The following is a 15,539-nucleotide window of genomic DNA, read 5'->3' as shown; positions in this document are numbered from 1 at the left end:
GACCTAGACTCCATTTAGGACATAATACTTGTCTTGTCTCTACACATGAAAATATTTTAAATTACTAGCTGAGAGATCAGGGGTCCTGAACCATGGTATGTTCATTATTGTTGATTGCATGTACTGTGTCATATCACTTAAAAAATTAAAAACATTAATGCCACTGAAATTTCAAACTGGGTGCACGTACCACTGTGCATAACAACTGACAAGCTATTATCTACGTTGATTAAAACTCTTAGTGCTAGTGTTTTAGCTTCTCCAAAAGCAAGGAATAAACAATTTGAATGTAGGCTTTATCAGTATTTGTACTTGTAATAAAACCAGGAATATTCATAGAATCGTAGAATCATAGAATTTTTTTTTGAGTTGGAAGGGACTCTTACAGACCATTGAGTCCAGTTCCCCAGTAATGAACAGGGACACCCACAGAGGTCAGAGACCTCAGAGGCCTGTCCAGCCTGACCATGAATATCTCCCCACTGCCATAATGTTGTCTTGCCCCAGACCTATACAAGACTACAAAGTGAGTCACCAGCTCTGGATTCCTACTTAGGAGGGGTTTGCCATCAAGATAGACAGCAAGTCTCCATGTAACCCTCTCCTCTAGGCATCAGCCCTGGGAAACATGCTGCCAAATATTCTTCAGAAAAGCATCTTAGAGAGGTTTCTGTGAGCAGATGGGGGACATTTGATGAAGCAAACGGATGCTGGGTAAGCAGTAATTCTCACTCAACAACCAGCCTGGGGGCTCCGTTCTTTCTTCATTTCCATTCTTTCTGATGGAAATGTCCTTGAAACTTAATTGAGTTTGCATGGAATTTTACACTTTTTGGATTTCTAATCTTTCTCATCATTAATCCTTAAATATGTGTTCCACAATACCACTAACCAATTATAGAAAAATAATTTAAAATAATCATGTATCAAACTTTTTTAAAATTCTATTTGGAAGGTAGGAGACCTAATTACAGGCATGGGACTTTAATGGATGTGCTGAAAACTGAAACTCAATATCTACTTTTTCATTGCTCTTCAGCAACCTGAGCAAATAGATTACCTCCTGTGATAGGTTTCTGACAGTCCCTCCTGGTTTGACAGTTATTTTAGAGAGAGTCACTTTTGTATATAATGAAAGGAAAAGTTGCCAAGCATACGTACATATTTTATGTTTCTTAAAACTTAAAAGCTAGAGGAAAGACTCCATTTTTAGTCATGCCATTTTAAATTCAGAGTATTTGTACTGTCCGCCAGGTTTACATCAATGACACAGAATGGCATCTAGCCCAAGGGCTGAGTTACATTTCTTGCACAGGAAGGGCAGCTTTTATAATTGAGTGTATCAGTTACTGCTTTGAACATTTTTTGTGTTACTACATTCATGTGAAAATATGATGTGCATTTTCGCATCTTCTATGTATGCCAAAAGAATTAAAGGAATTTCTATCGAAGTGTTTCCTTGAAATTGCAACAAAAAAAATATATAAATATTAAAAACAATAAAACAAAACAAGACATTTTCTCCCAGAAATACCAGGACTCTTAGAAATACCTCACGTTTCATCTCAAGAATACTGCTTTCCACTCCTCAAGATCACACTGACTCCCATCACAATGGCCTTTTCTCCCACATACACCAGCTTTCTCCCAAATACACGACATTTTCTCCCACATACACCCGTTTTCTCCCAAAGATGGGACATATTCTCCCAGAAATGCCAGCTTATTCTTTAAAAAACGGCCTTTTTTTCCCAAAATACCAGCTTTCTCACAAACACCTGTCATTTTCCAACCAAGTCTGCTACTATCTCCCAGAAACAGCCGGTTTCCGAGAAATACCTGACGTTTGCTCTCCCAAATACTACTTGACACTCCTCCAGAGGACATTGTCTCCCCTATTTACCACGTTGTCTCCCCAAGAGACCACTTGGCACACCAAAAAGACCACCGTTGCTCTCCAGTACAAGATCTTCTTTCCCACCGGTTCCCACTTTTCTCCCCCAGCTATGTCATTTCCTCCCAGAAATGCCACTTTTCCCTTGGAAATTTCACCTTCTCTTCCAAAAAGAGGAGATTTGCTCCCAGAAATACCCCTTCTCTTACAACTGCCACACGCTTTCTCCCCAAAAAGCCTCCATGACAATGCCAAATGGGACACTTGCAGCCAAGAAGAGGACACCTTCTCTCAGAAAGACCACTTTTCTCCCCAAGAGAGGAGATTTTCTCCCAATTGGATGACATTTGCTGTAAGAAAGACCTGTTTTCTTCCCTCAAGAGGACATTGTCTTTCCCACTGAGGACATTTTCTCCCAGAAGTGCCGCTACTCTGTGAAACACCTCCATTTCCTCCCAAATCTACTCCATGACACGCCTCAGGATGACACTTACTCCCCGATTTGGGGCATTTTCTCCCAGAAATACAACTTCTCTCCCAAAGGGATGGACTTTTCCCTCTCTAGCATCTGTTTCCTCACCAATACCTGGCATTTTCTCCCAGAAACACCAGCTTTCTCACACATACATCACCTTCTCCCCCCCACATCAGATGTTCCCTCCCAGAAATATGGCATTTGATCACAGATATACTCTTTCAAGGGAATACCAGGTTTCATAAAAATACCTCATAATTTCTCCATGAAGTTCGTTAGCAAGATGACACTTTCACCCTAAATAGGAGATTTTCTCTCAGAAATGCATGCTTCCCCCTCACAGAACGGCATCTTCTCCCCAAATTAGGACATTATCTCCCCGAAATACCACATTTCTCCAATCCAATGACATTATCTCTACGGAGAGTTTGCAGTTGCTGCCCGTTAAATCGCTTCTCTCCCCGTATACCACTTTCAGACTTCAACAGCGGTCTTGTCGGATGCCGAGAAAGGGCGACTTCAGCCGGATGCTTTTCTCGGACGAGCGGCTTCTTCTGCGCACATCGCAAAGGAGCGGTTCTGTCTTCTCCTTGTGTCCATGCATTCTGCACTACGCTTCTCTCTCATTCTTGACCCTTGATTCCTAGCGACATTTCGGTTTTTTTTGTTTTTCCGATGCTACACTTCAGCATTCTGTGACGAACAGAGTGGAAGGGAAAAGCCCCTCTAATAAGGCAGCTAGAAGTTCCAGGAGCGACACACGTTGTGCTTTCAGAGAGGACGTTACAGAAAGTCGAGAGATGTGGATTCTTTCCTGCGGAGAAAAAACCCCCTGTTTTCAGGAAATGCAGTATTCTGAAATCGCACGTTCTCGGCATAGCAATTTCGCTATTTCGCTCTCGTGGGTGGAAAGCGCCACTCTCTGTTAACCGCTTCGGAGAGTTTGCAGTTGCTGGCCGAGAAATCGCGGTTCTCCCCGAATGCCGCTTTGTGCCTTCAGCAGCGGTCTCGTCTCTCTCGCATGCCGAGAAAGAGCGACTTCAGCCGGATGCTTTTCTCGGACGAGCGGCTTCTTCTGCGCACATCGCAAAGGAGCGGTTCTGTCTTCTCCTTGTGTCCATGCATTCTGCACTACGCTTCTCTCTCATTCTTGACCCTTGATTCCTAGCGACATTTCGTTTTTCTCTGTTTTTCCGATGCTACACTTCAGCATTCTGTGACGAACAGAGTAGAAGGGAAAAGCCCCTCTAATAAGGCAGCTAGAAGTTCCAGGAGCGACACACGTTGTGCTTTCAGAGAGGACGTTACAGAAAGTCGAGAGATGTGGATTCTTTTCTGCGGAGAAAAAACCCCCTGTTTTCAGGAAATGCAGTATTCTGAAATCGCACGTTATCGGCATCATACTTCCGTTATTTCGCTCACGCACGTCTAAAGCGGCTCCCGCGGTGAACCGCTTCGGAGAGTTTGCAGTTGCTGGCCGAGAAATCGCGGTTCTCCCCGCATGCCGCTTTGTGCCTTCAGCAGCGGTCACGTCTCTCTCGCATGCCGAGAAAGAGCGACTTCAGTCGGGTGCTTTTCTCGGACGAGCGGCTTCTTCTGCGCACATCGCAAAGGAGCGGTTCTGTCTTCTCCTTGTGTCCATGCATTCTGCACTACGCTTCTCTCTCATTCTTATACCTTTTCTCTTATTCCTAGCGACATTTCGTTTTTCTCTCTTTTTCTGATCCTACACTTCAGCATTCTGTGACGAACAGAGTAGAAGGGAAAAGCCCCTCTAAGAAGGCAGCTAGAAGTTCCAGGAGCGACACACTTTGTGCTTTCAGAGAGGACGTTACAGAAAGTGGAGAGATGCGGATTCTTTCCTGCGTAGAAAAAACCCCCTGTTTTCAGGAAATGCAGTATTCTGAAATCGCACGTTCTCGGCATAGCAATTTCGCTATTTCGCTCTCGTGGGTTGACAGCGCCACTCTCTGTTAACCGCATCGGAGAGTTTGCAGTTGCTGGCCGAGAAATCGCGGTTCTCCCCGAATGCCGCTTGCAGCCTTCAGCAGCGGTCTCGTCTCTCTCGCATGCCGAGAAAGAGCGACTTCAGCCGGATGCTTTTCTCGGACGAGCGGCTTCTTCTGCGCACATCGCAAAGGAGCGGTTCTGTCTTCTCCTTGTGTCCATGCATTCTGCACTACGCTTCTCTCTCATTCTTATCCCTTTTCTCTTATTCCTAGCGACATTTCGTTTTTCTCTGTTTTTCTGATCCTACACTTCAGCATTCTGTGACGAACAGAGTAGAAGGGAAAAGCCCCTCTAAGAAGGCAGCTAGAAGTTCCAGGAGCGACACACGTTGTGCTTTCAGAGAGGACGTTACAGAAAGTGGAGAGATGCGGATTCTTTCCTGCGGAGAAAAAACCCCCTGTTTTCAGGAAATGCAGTATTCTGAAATCGCACGTTCTCGGCATAGCAATTTCGCTATTTCGCTCTCGTGGGTGGAAAGCGCCACTCTCTGTTAACCGCATCGGAGAGTTTGCAGTTGCTGGCCGAGAAATCGCGGTTCTCCCCGAATGCCGCTGTGTGCCTTCAGCAGCGGTCTCGTCTCTCTCGCATGCCGAGAAAGAGCGACTTCAGCCGGATGCTTTTCTCGGACGAGCGGCTTCTTCTGCGCACATCGCAAAGGAGCGGTTCTGTCTTCTCCTTGTGTCCATGCATTCTGCACTACGCTTCTCTCTCATTCTTATCCCTTTTCTCTTATTCCTAGCGACATTTCGTTTTTCTCTGTTTTTCTGATCCTACACTTCAGCATTCTGTGACGAACAGAGTAGAAGGGAAAAGCCCCTCTAAGAAGGCAGCTAGAAGTTCCAGGAGCGACACACGTTGTGCTTTCAGAGAGGACGTTACAGAAAGTGGAGAGATGCGGATTCTTTCCTGCGGAGAAAAAACCCCCTGTTTTCAGGAAATGCAGTATTCTGAAATCGCACGTTCTCGGCATAGCAATTTCGCTATTTCGCTCTCGTGGGTTGACAGCGCCACTCTCTGTTAACCGCATCGGAGAGTTTGCAGTTGCTGGCCGAGAAATCGCGGTTCTCCCCGAATGCCGCTTTCTGCCTTCAGCAGCGGTCTCGTCTCTCTCGCATGCCGAGAAAGAGCAACTTCAGCCGGATGCTTTTCTTGGACGAGCGGCTTCTTCTGCGCACATCGCAAAGGAGCGGTTCTGTCTTCTCCTTGTGTCCATGCATTCTGCACTACGCTTCTCTCTCATTCTTGACCCTTGATTCCTAGCGACATTTCGTTTTTCTCTGTTTTTCCGATGCTACACTTCAGCATTCTGTGACGAACAGAGTAGAAGGGAAAAGCCCCTCTAATACGGCAGCTAGAAGTTCCAGGAGCGACACACGTTGTGCTTTCAGAGAGGACGTTACAGAAAGTGGAGAGATGTGGATTCTTTTCTGCGGAGAAAAAAACCCCTGTTTTCAGGAAATGCAGTATTCTGAAATCGCACGTTATTGGCATCATACTTCCGTTATTTCGCTCACGCACGTCTAAAGCGGCTCCCGCGGTGAACCGCTTCGGAGAGTTTGCAGTTGCTGGCCGAGAAATCGCGGTTCTCCCCGAATGCCGCTTTGTGCCTTCAGCAGCGGTCACGTCTCTCTCGCATGCCGAGAAAGAGCGACTTCAGTCGGGTGCTTTTCTCGGACGAGCGGCTTCTTCTGCGCACATCGCAAAGGAGCGGTTCTGTCTTCTCCTTGTGTCCATGCATTCTGCACTACGCTTCTCTCTCATTCTTATCCCTTTTCTCTTATTCCTAGCGACATTTCGTTTTTCTCTGTTTTTCTGATCCTACACTTCAGCATTCTGTGACGAACAGAGTAGAAGGGAAAAGCCCCTCTAAGAAGGCAGCTAGAAGTTCCAGGAGCGACACACGTTGTGCTTTCAGAGAGGACGTTACAGAAAGTGGAGAGATGCGGATTCTTTCCTGCGGAGAAAAAACCCCCTGTTTTCAGGAAATGCAGTATTCTGAAATCGCACGTTCTCGGCATAGCAATTTCGCTATTTCGCTCTCGTGGGTGGAAAGCGCCACTCTCTGTTAACCGCATCGGAGAGTTTGCAGTTGCTGGCCGAGAAATCGCGGTTCTCCCCGAATGCCGCTGTGTGCCTTCAGCAGCGGTCTCGTCTCTCTCGCATGCCGAGAAAGAGCGACTTCAGCCGGATGCTTTTCTCGGACGAGCGGCTTCTTCTGCGCACATCGCAAAGGAGCGGTTCTGTCTTCTCCTTGTGTCCATGCATTCTGCACTACGCTTCTCTCTCATTCTTATCCCTTTTCTCTTATTCCTAGCGACATTTCGTTTTTCTCTGTTTTTCTGATCCTACACTTCAGCATTCTGTGACGAACAGAGTAGAAGGGAAAAGCCCCTCTAAGAAGGCAGCTAGAAGTTCCAGGAGCGACACACGTTGTGCTTTCAGAGAGGACGTTACAGAAAGTGGAGAGATGCGGATTCTTTCCTGCGGAGAAAAAACCCCCTGTTTTCAGGAAATGCAGTATTCTGAAATCGCACGTTCTCGGCATAGCAATTTCGCTATTTCGCTCTCGTGGGTTGACAGCGCCACTCTCTGTTAACCGCATCGGAGAGTTTGCAGTTGCTGGCCGAGAAATCGCGGTTCTCCCCGAATGCCGCTTTCTGCCTTCAGCAGCGGTCTCGTCTCTCTCGCATGCCGAGAAAGAGCAACTTCAGCCGGATGCTTTTCTTGGACGAGCGGCTTCTTCTGCGCACATCGCAAAGGAGCGGTTCTGTCTTCTCCTTGTGTCCATGCATTCTGCACTACGCTTCTCTCTCATTCTTGACCCTTGATTCCTAGCGACATTTCGTTTTTCTCTGTTTTTCCGATGCTACACTTCAGCATTCTGTGACGAACAGAGTAGAAGGGAAAAGCCCCTCTAATACGGCAGCTAGAAGTTCCAGGAGCGACACACGTTGTGCTTTCAGAGAGGACGTTACAGAAAGTGGAGAGATGTGGATTCTTTTCTGCGGAGAAAAAAACCCCTGTTTTCAGGAAATGCAGTATTCTGAAATCGCACGTTATTGGCATCATACTTCCGTTATTTCGCTCACGCACGTCTAAAGCGGCTCCCGCGGTGAACCGCTTCGGAGAGTTTGCAGTTGCTGGCCGAGAAATCGCGGTTCTCCCCGAATGCCGCTTTGTGCCTTCAGCAGCGGTCACGTCTCTCTCGCATGCCGAGAAAGAGCGACTTCAGTCGGGTGCTTTTCTCGGACGAGCGGCTTCTTCTGCGCACATCGCAAAGGAGCGGTTCTGTCTTCTCCTTGTGTCCATGCATTCTGCACTACGCTTCTCTCTCATTCTTATCCCTTTTCTCTTATTCCTAGCGACATTTCGTTTTTCTCTGTTTTTCTGATCCTACACTTCAGCATTCTGTGACGAACAGAGTAGAAGGGAAAAGCCCCTCTAAGAAGGCAGCTAGAAGTTCCAGGAGCGACACACGTTGTGCTTTCAGAGAGGACGTTACAGAAAGTGGAGAGATGCGGATTCTTTCCTGCGGAGAAAAAACCCCCTGTTTTCAGGAAATGCAGTATTCTGAAATCGCACGTTCTTGGCATAGCAATTTCGCTATTTCGCTCTCGTGGGTTGACGGCGCCACTCTCTGTTAACCGCATCGGAGAGTTTGCAGTTGCTGGCCGAGAAATCGCGGTTCTCCCCGAATGCCGCTGTGTGCCTTCAGCAGCGGTCTCGTCTCTCTCGCATGCCGAGAAAGAGCGACTTCAGCCGGATGCTTTTCTCGGACGAGCGGCTTCTTCTGCGCACATCGCAAAGGAGCGGTTCTGTCTTCTCCTTGTGTCCATGCATTCTGCACTACGCTTCTCTCTCATTCTTATCCCTTTTCTCTTATTCCTAGTGACATTTCGTTTTTCTCTGTTTTTCTGATCCTACACTTCAGCATTCTGTGACGAACAGAGTAGAAGGGAAAAGCCCCTCTAAGAAGGCAGCTAGAAGTTCCAGGAGCGACACACGTTGTGCTTTCAGAGAGGACGTTACAGAAAGTGGAGAGATGCGGATTCTTTCCTGCGGAGAAAAAACCCCCTGTTTTCAGGAAATGCAGTATTCTGAAATCGCACGTTCTCGGCATAGCAATTTCGCTATTTCGCTCTCGTGGGTTGACAGCGCCACTCTCTGTTAACCGCATCGGAGAGTTTGCAGTTGCTGGCCGAGAAATCGCGGTTCTCCCCGAATGCCGCTTTGTGCCTTCAGCAGCGGTCTCGTCTCTCTCGCATGCCGAGAAAGAGCAACTTCAGCCGGATGCTTTTCTTGGACGAGCGGCTTCTTCTGCGCACATCGCAAAGGAGCGGTTCTGTCTTCTCCTTGTGTCCATGCATTCTGCACTACGCTTCTCTCTCATTCTTGACCCTTGATTCCTAGCGACATTTCGTTTTTCTCTGTTTTTCCGATGCTACACTTCAGCATTCTGTGACGAACAGAGTAGAAGGGAAAAGCCCCTCTAATAAGGCAGCTAGAAGTTCCAGGAGCGACACACGTTGTGCTTTCAGAGAGGACGTTACAGAAAGTGGAGAGATGTGGATTCTTTTCTGCGGAGAAAAAAACCCCTGTTTTCAGGAAATGCAGTATTCTGAAATCGCACGTTATCGGCATCATACTTCCGTTATTTCTCTCACGCACGTCTAAAGCGGCTCCCGCGGTGAACCGCTTCGGAGAGTTTGCAGTTGCTGGCCGAGAAATCGCGGTTCTCCCCGCATGCCGCTTTGTGCCTTCAGCAGCGGTCACGTCTCTCTCGCATGCCGAGAAAGAGCGACTTCAGTCGGGTGCTTTTCTCGGACGAGCGGCTTCTTCTGCGCACATCGCAAAGGAGCGGTTCTGTCTTCTCCTTGTGTCCATGCATTCTGCACTACGCTTCTCTCTCATTCTTATACCTTTTCTCTTATTCCTAGCGACATTTCGTTTTTCTCTGTTTTTCTGATCCTACACTTCAGCATTCTGTGACGAACAGAGTAGAAGGGAAAAGCCCCTCTAAGAAGGCAGCTAGAAGTTCCAGGAGCGACACACGTTGTGCTTTCAGAGAGGACGTTACAGAAAGTGGAGAGATGCGGATTCTTTCCTGCGGAGAAAAAACCCCCTGTTTTCAGGAAATGCAGTATTCTGAAATCGCACGTTCTCGGCATAGCAATTTCGCTATTTCGCTCTCGTGGGTTGACAGCGCCACTCTCTGTTAACCGCATCGGAGAGTTTGCAGCTGCTGGCCGAGAAATCGCGGTTCTCCCCGAATGCCGCTGTGTGCCTTCAGCAGCGGTCTCGTCTCTCTCGCATGCCGAGAAAGAGCGACTTCAGCCGGATGCTTTTCTCGGACGAGCGGCTTCTTCTGCGCACATCGCAAAGGAGCGGTTCTGTCTTCTCCTTGTGTCCATGCATTCTGCACTACGCTTCTCTCTCATTCTTGACCCTTGATTCCTAGCGACATTTCGTTTTTCTCTGTTTTTCCGATGCTACACTTCAGCATTCTGTGACGAACAGAGTAGAAGGGAAAAGCCCCTCTAAGAAGGCAGCTAGAAGTTCCAGGAGCGACACACGTTGTGCTTTCAGAGAGGACGTTACAGAAAGTCGAGAGATGTGGATTCTTTTCTGCGGAGAAAAAACCCCCTGTTTTCAGGAAATGCAGTATTCTGAAATCGCACGTTCTCGGCATCATACTTCCGTTATTTCGCTCACGCACGTCTAAAGCGGCTCCCGCGGTGAACCGCTTCGGAGAGTTTGCAGTTGCTGGCCGAGAAATCGCGGTTCTCCCCGCATGCCGCTTTGTGCCTTCAGCAGCGGTCACGTCTCTCTCGCATGCCGAGAAAGAGCGACTTCAGTCGGGTGCTTTTCTCGGACGAGCGGCTTCTTCTGCGCACATCGCAAAGGAGCGGTTCTGTCTTCTCCTTGTGTCCATGCATTCTGCACTACGCTTCTCTCTCATTCTTATACCTTTTCTCTTATTCCTAGCGACATTTCGTTTTTCTCTCTTTTTCTGATCCTACACTTCAGCATTCTGTGACGAACAGAGTAGAAGGGAAAAGCCCCTCTAAGAAGGCAGCTAGAAGTTCCAGGAGCGACACACGTTGTGCTTTCAGAGAGGACGTTACAGAAAGTGGAGAGATGCGGATTCTTTCCTGCGGAGAAAAAACCCCCTGTTTTCAGGAAATGCAGTATTCTGAAATCGCACGTTCTCGGCATAGCAATTTCGCTATTTCGCTCTCGTGGGTTGACAGCGCCACTCTCTGTTAACCGCATCGGAGAGTTTGCAGTTGCTGGCCGAGAAATCGCGGTTCTCCCCGAATGCCGCTGTGTGCCTTCAGCAGCGGTCTCGTCTCTCTCGCATGCCGAGAAAGAGCAACTTCAGCCGGATGCTTTTCTCGGACGAGCGGCTTCTTCTGCGCACATCGCAAAGGAGCGGTTCTGTCTTCTCCTTGTGTCCATGCATTCTGCACTACGCTTCTCTCTCATTCTTGACCCTTGATTCCTAGCGACATTTCGTTTCTCTCTGTTTTTCCGATGCTACACTTCAGCATTCTGTGACGAACAGAGTGGAAGGGAAAAGCCCCTCTAAGAAGGCAGCTAGAAGTTCCAGGAGCGACACACGTTGTGCTTTCAGAGAGGACGTTACAGAAAGTCGAGAGATGTGGATTCTTTCCTGCGGAGAAAAAACCCCCTGTTTTCAGGAAATGCAGTATTCTGAAATCGCACGTTCTCGGCATAGCAATTTCGCTATTTCGCTCTCGTGGGTGGAAAGCGCCACTCTCTGTTAACCGCTTCGGAGAGTTTGCAGTTGCTGGCCGAGAAATCGCGGTTCTCCCCGAATGCCGCTTTGTGCCTTCAGCAGCGGTCTCGTCTCTCTCGCATGCCGAGAAAGAGCGACTTCAGCCGGATGCTTTTCTCGGACGAGCGGCTTCTTCTGCGCACATCGCAAAGGAGCGGTTCTGTCTTCTCCTTGTGTCCATGCATTCTGCACTACGCTTCTCTCTCATTCTTGACCCTTGATTCCTAGCGACATTTCGTTTTTCTCTGTTTTTCCGATGCTACACTTCAGCATTCTGTGACGAACAGAGTAGAAGGGAAAAGCCCCTCTAAGAAGGCAGCTAGAAGTTCCAGGAGCGACACACGTTGTGCTTTCAGAGAGGACGTTACAGAAAGTGGAGAGATGTGGATTCTTTTCTGCGGAGAAAAAAACCCCTGTTTTCAGGAAATGCAGTATTCTGAAATCGCACGTTATCGGCATCATACTTCCGTTATTTCGCTCACGCACGTCTAAAGCGGCTCCCGCGGTGAACCGCTTCGGAGAGTTTGCAGTTGCTGGCCGAGAAATCGCGGTTCTCCCCGCATGCCGCTTTGTGCCTTCAGCAGCGGTCACGTCTCTCTCGCATGCCGAGAAAGAGCGACTTCAGTCGGGTGCTTTTCTCGGACGAGCGGCTTCTTCTGCGCACATCGCAAAGGAGCGGTTCTGTCTTCTCCTTGTGTCCATGCATTCTGCACTACGCTTCTCTCTCATTCTTATACCTTTTCTCTTATTCCTAGCGACATTTCGTTTTTCTCTGTTTTTCTGATCCTACACTTCAGCATTCTGTGACGAACAGAGTAGAAGGGAAAAGCCCCTCTAAGAAGGCAGCTAGAAGTTCCAGGAGCGACACACGTTGTGCTTTCAGAGAGGACGTTACAGAAAGTGGAGAGATGCGGATTCTTTCCTGCGGAGAAAAAACCCCCTGTTTTCAGGAAATGCAGTATTCTGAAATCGCACGTTCTCGGCATAGCAATTTCGCTATTTCGCTCTCGTGGGTTGACAGCGCCACTCTCTGTTAACCGCATCGGAGAGTTTGCAGTTGCTGGCCGAGAAATCGCGGTTCTCCCCGAATGCCGCTGTGTGCCTTCAGCAGCGGTCTCGTCTCTCTCGCATGCCGAGAAAGAGCAACTTCAGCCGGATGCTTTTCTCGGACGAGCGGCTTCTTCTGCGCACATCGCAAAGGAGCGGTTCTGTCTTCTCCTTGTGTCCATGCATTCTGCACTACGCTTCTCTCTCATTCTTGACCCTTGATTCCTAGCGACATTTCGTTTCTCTCTGTTTTTCCGATGCTACACTTCAGCATTCTGTGACGAACAGAGTGGAAGGGAAAAGCCCCTCTAAGAAGGCAGCTAGAAGTTCCAGGAGCGACACACGTTGTGCTTTCAGAGAGGACGTTACAGAAAGTCGAGAGATGTGGATTCTTTCCTGCGGAGAAAAAACCCCCTGTTTTCAGGAAATGCAGTATTCTGAAATCGCACGTTCTCGGCATAGCAATTTCGCTATTTCGCTCTCGTGGGTGGAAAGCGCCACTCTCTGTTAACCGCTTCGGAGAGTTTGCAGTTGCTGGCCGAGAAATCGCGGTTCTCCCCGAATGCCGCTTTGTGCCTTCAGCAGCGGTCTCGTCTCTCTCGCATGCCGAGAAAGAGCGACTTCAGCCGGATGCTTTTCTCGGACGAGCGGCTTCTTCTGCGCACATCGCAAAGGAGCGGTTCTGTCTTCTCCTTGTGTCCATGCATTCTGCACTACGCTTCTCTCTCATTCTTGACCCTTGATTCCTAGCGACATTTCGTTTTTCTCTGTTTTTCCGATGCTACACTTCAGCATTCTGTGACGAACAGAGTAGAAGGGAAAAGCCCCTCTAAGAAGGCAGCTAGAAGTTCCAGGAGCGACACACGTTGTGCTTTCAGAGAGGACGTTACAGAAAGTCGAGAGATGTGGATTCTTTTCTGCGGAGAAAAAACCCCCTGTTTTCAGGAAATGCAGTATTCTGAAATCGCACGTTCTCGGCATCATACTTCCGTTATTTCGCTCACGCACGTCTAAAGCGGCTCCCGCGGTGAACCGCTTCGGAGAGTTTGCAGTTGCTGGCCGAGAAATCGCGGTTCTCCCCGCATGCCGCTTTGTGCCTTCAGCAGCGGTCACGTCTCTCTCGCATGCCGAGAAAGAGCGACTTCAGTCGGGTGCTTTTCTCGGACGAGCGGCTTCTTCTGCGCACATCGCAAAGGAGCGGTTCTGTCTTCTCCTTGTGTCCATGCATTCTGCACTACGCTTCTCTCTCATTCTTATCCCTTTTCTCTTATTCCTAGCGACATTTCGTTTTTCTCTCTTTTTCTGATCCTACACTTCAGCATTCTGTGACGAACAGAGTAGAAGGGAAAAGCCCCTCTAAGAAGGCAGCTAGAAGTTCCAGGAGCGACACACGTTGTGCTTTCAGAGAGGACGTTACAGAAAGTGGAGAGATGCGGATTCTTTCCTGCGGAGAAAAAACCCCCTGTTTTCAGGAAATGCAGTATTCTGAAATCGCACGTTCTCGGCATAGCAATTTCGCTATTTCGCTCTCGTGGGTTGACAGCGCCACTCTCTGTTAACCGCATCGGAGAGTTTGCAGTTGCTGGCCGAGAAATCGCGGTTCTCCCCGAATGCCGCTTGCAGCCTTCAGCAGCGGTCTCGTCTCTCTCGCATGCCGAGAAAGAGCGACTTCAGCCGGATGCTTTTCTCGGACGAGCGGCTTCTTCTGCGCACATCGCAAAGGAGCGGTTCTGTCTTCTCCTTGTGTCCATGCATTCTGCACTACGCTTCTCTCTCATTCTTATCCCTTTTCTCTTATTCCTAGCGACATTTCGTTTTTCTCTGTTTTTCTGATCCTACACTTCAGCATTCTGTGACGAACAGAGTAGAAGGGAAAAGCCCCTCTAAGAAGGCAGCTAGAAGTTCCAGGAGCGACACACGTTGTGCTTTCAGAGAGGACGTTACAGAAAGTGGAGAGATGCGGATTCTTTCCTGCGGAGAAAAAACCCCCTGTTTTCAGGAAATGCAGTATTCTGAAATCGCACGTTCTCGGCATAGCAATTTCGCTATTTCGCTCTCGTGGGTTGACAGCGCCACTCTCTGTTAACCGCATCGGAGAGTTTGCAGTTGCTGGCCGAGAAATCGCGGTTCTCCCCGAATGCCGCTTTCTGCCTTCAGCAGCGGTCTCGTCTCTCTCGCATGCCGAGAAAGAGCAACTTCAGCCGGATGCTTTTCTTGGACGAGCGGCTTCTTCTGCGCACATCGCAAAGGAGCGGTTCTGTCTTCTCCTTGTGTCCATGCATTCTGCACTACGCTTCTCTCTCATTCTTGACCCTTGATTCCTAGCGACATTTCGTTTTTCTCTGTTTTTCCGATGCTACACTTCAGCATTCTGTGACGAACAGAGTAGAAGGGAAAAGCCCCTCTAATAAGGCAGCTAGAAGTTCCAGGAGCGACACACGTTGTGCTTTCAGAGAGGACGTTACAGAAAGTGGAGAGATGTGGATTCTTTCCTGCGGAGAAAAAACCCCCTGTTTTCAGGAAATGCAGTATTCTGAAATCGCACGTTCTCGGCATCATACTTCCGTTATTTCGCTCACGCACGTCTAAAGCGGCTCCCGCGGTGAACCGCTTCGGAGAGTTTGCAGTTGCTGGCCGAGAAATCGCGGTTCTCCCCGAATGCCGCTTTGTGCCTTCAGCAGCGGTCACGTCTCTCTCGCATGCCGAGAAAGAGCAACTTCAGTCGGGTGCTTTTCTCGGACGAGCGGCTTCTTCTGCGCACATCGCAAAGGAGCGGTTCTGTCTTCTCCTTGTGTCCATGCATTCTGCACTACGCTTCTCTCTCATTCTTATACCTTTTCTCTTATTCCTAGCGACATTTCGTTTTTCTCTGTTTTTCTGATCCTACACTTCAGCATTCTGTGACGAACAGAGTAGAAGGGAAAAGCCCCTCTAAGAAGGCAGCTAGAAGTTCCAGGAGCGACACACGTTGTGCTTTCAGAGAGGACGTTACAGAAAGTGGAGAGATGCGGATTCTTTCCTGCGGAGAAAAAACCCCCTGTTTTCAGGAAATGCAGTATTCTGAAATCGCACGTTCTCGGCATAGCAATTTCGCTATTTTGCTCTCGTGGGTTGACAGCGCCACTCTCTGTTAACCGCATCGGAGAGTTTGCAGTTGCTGGCCGAGAAATCGCGGTTCTCCCCGAATGCCGCTGTGTGCCTTCAGCAGCGGTCTCGTCTCTCTCGCATGCCGAGAAAGAGCGACTTCAGCCGGATGCTTTTCTCGGACGAGCGGCTTCTTCTGCGCACATCGCAAAGGAGCGGTTCTGTCTTCT

This window comes from Phasianus colchicus, chromosome 5 (assembly GCF_987193195.1).
Source record: "Phasianus colchicus chromosome 5, bPhaCol1.hap1.1, whole genome shotgun sequence".
NCBI lineage: Eukaryota > Metazoa > Chordata > Aves > Galliformes > Phasianidae > Phasianus > Phasianus colchicus.
Note: the sequence above shows the minus strand (reverse complement) of the source record.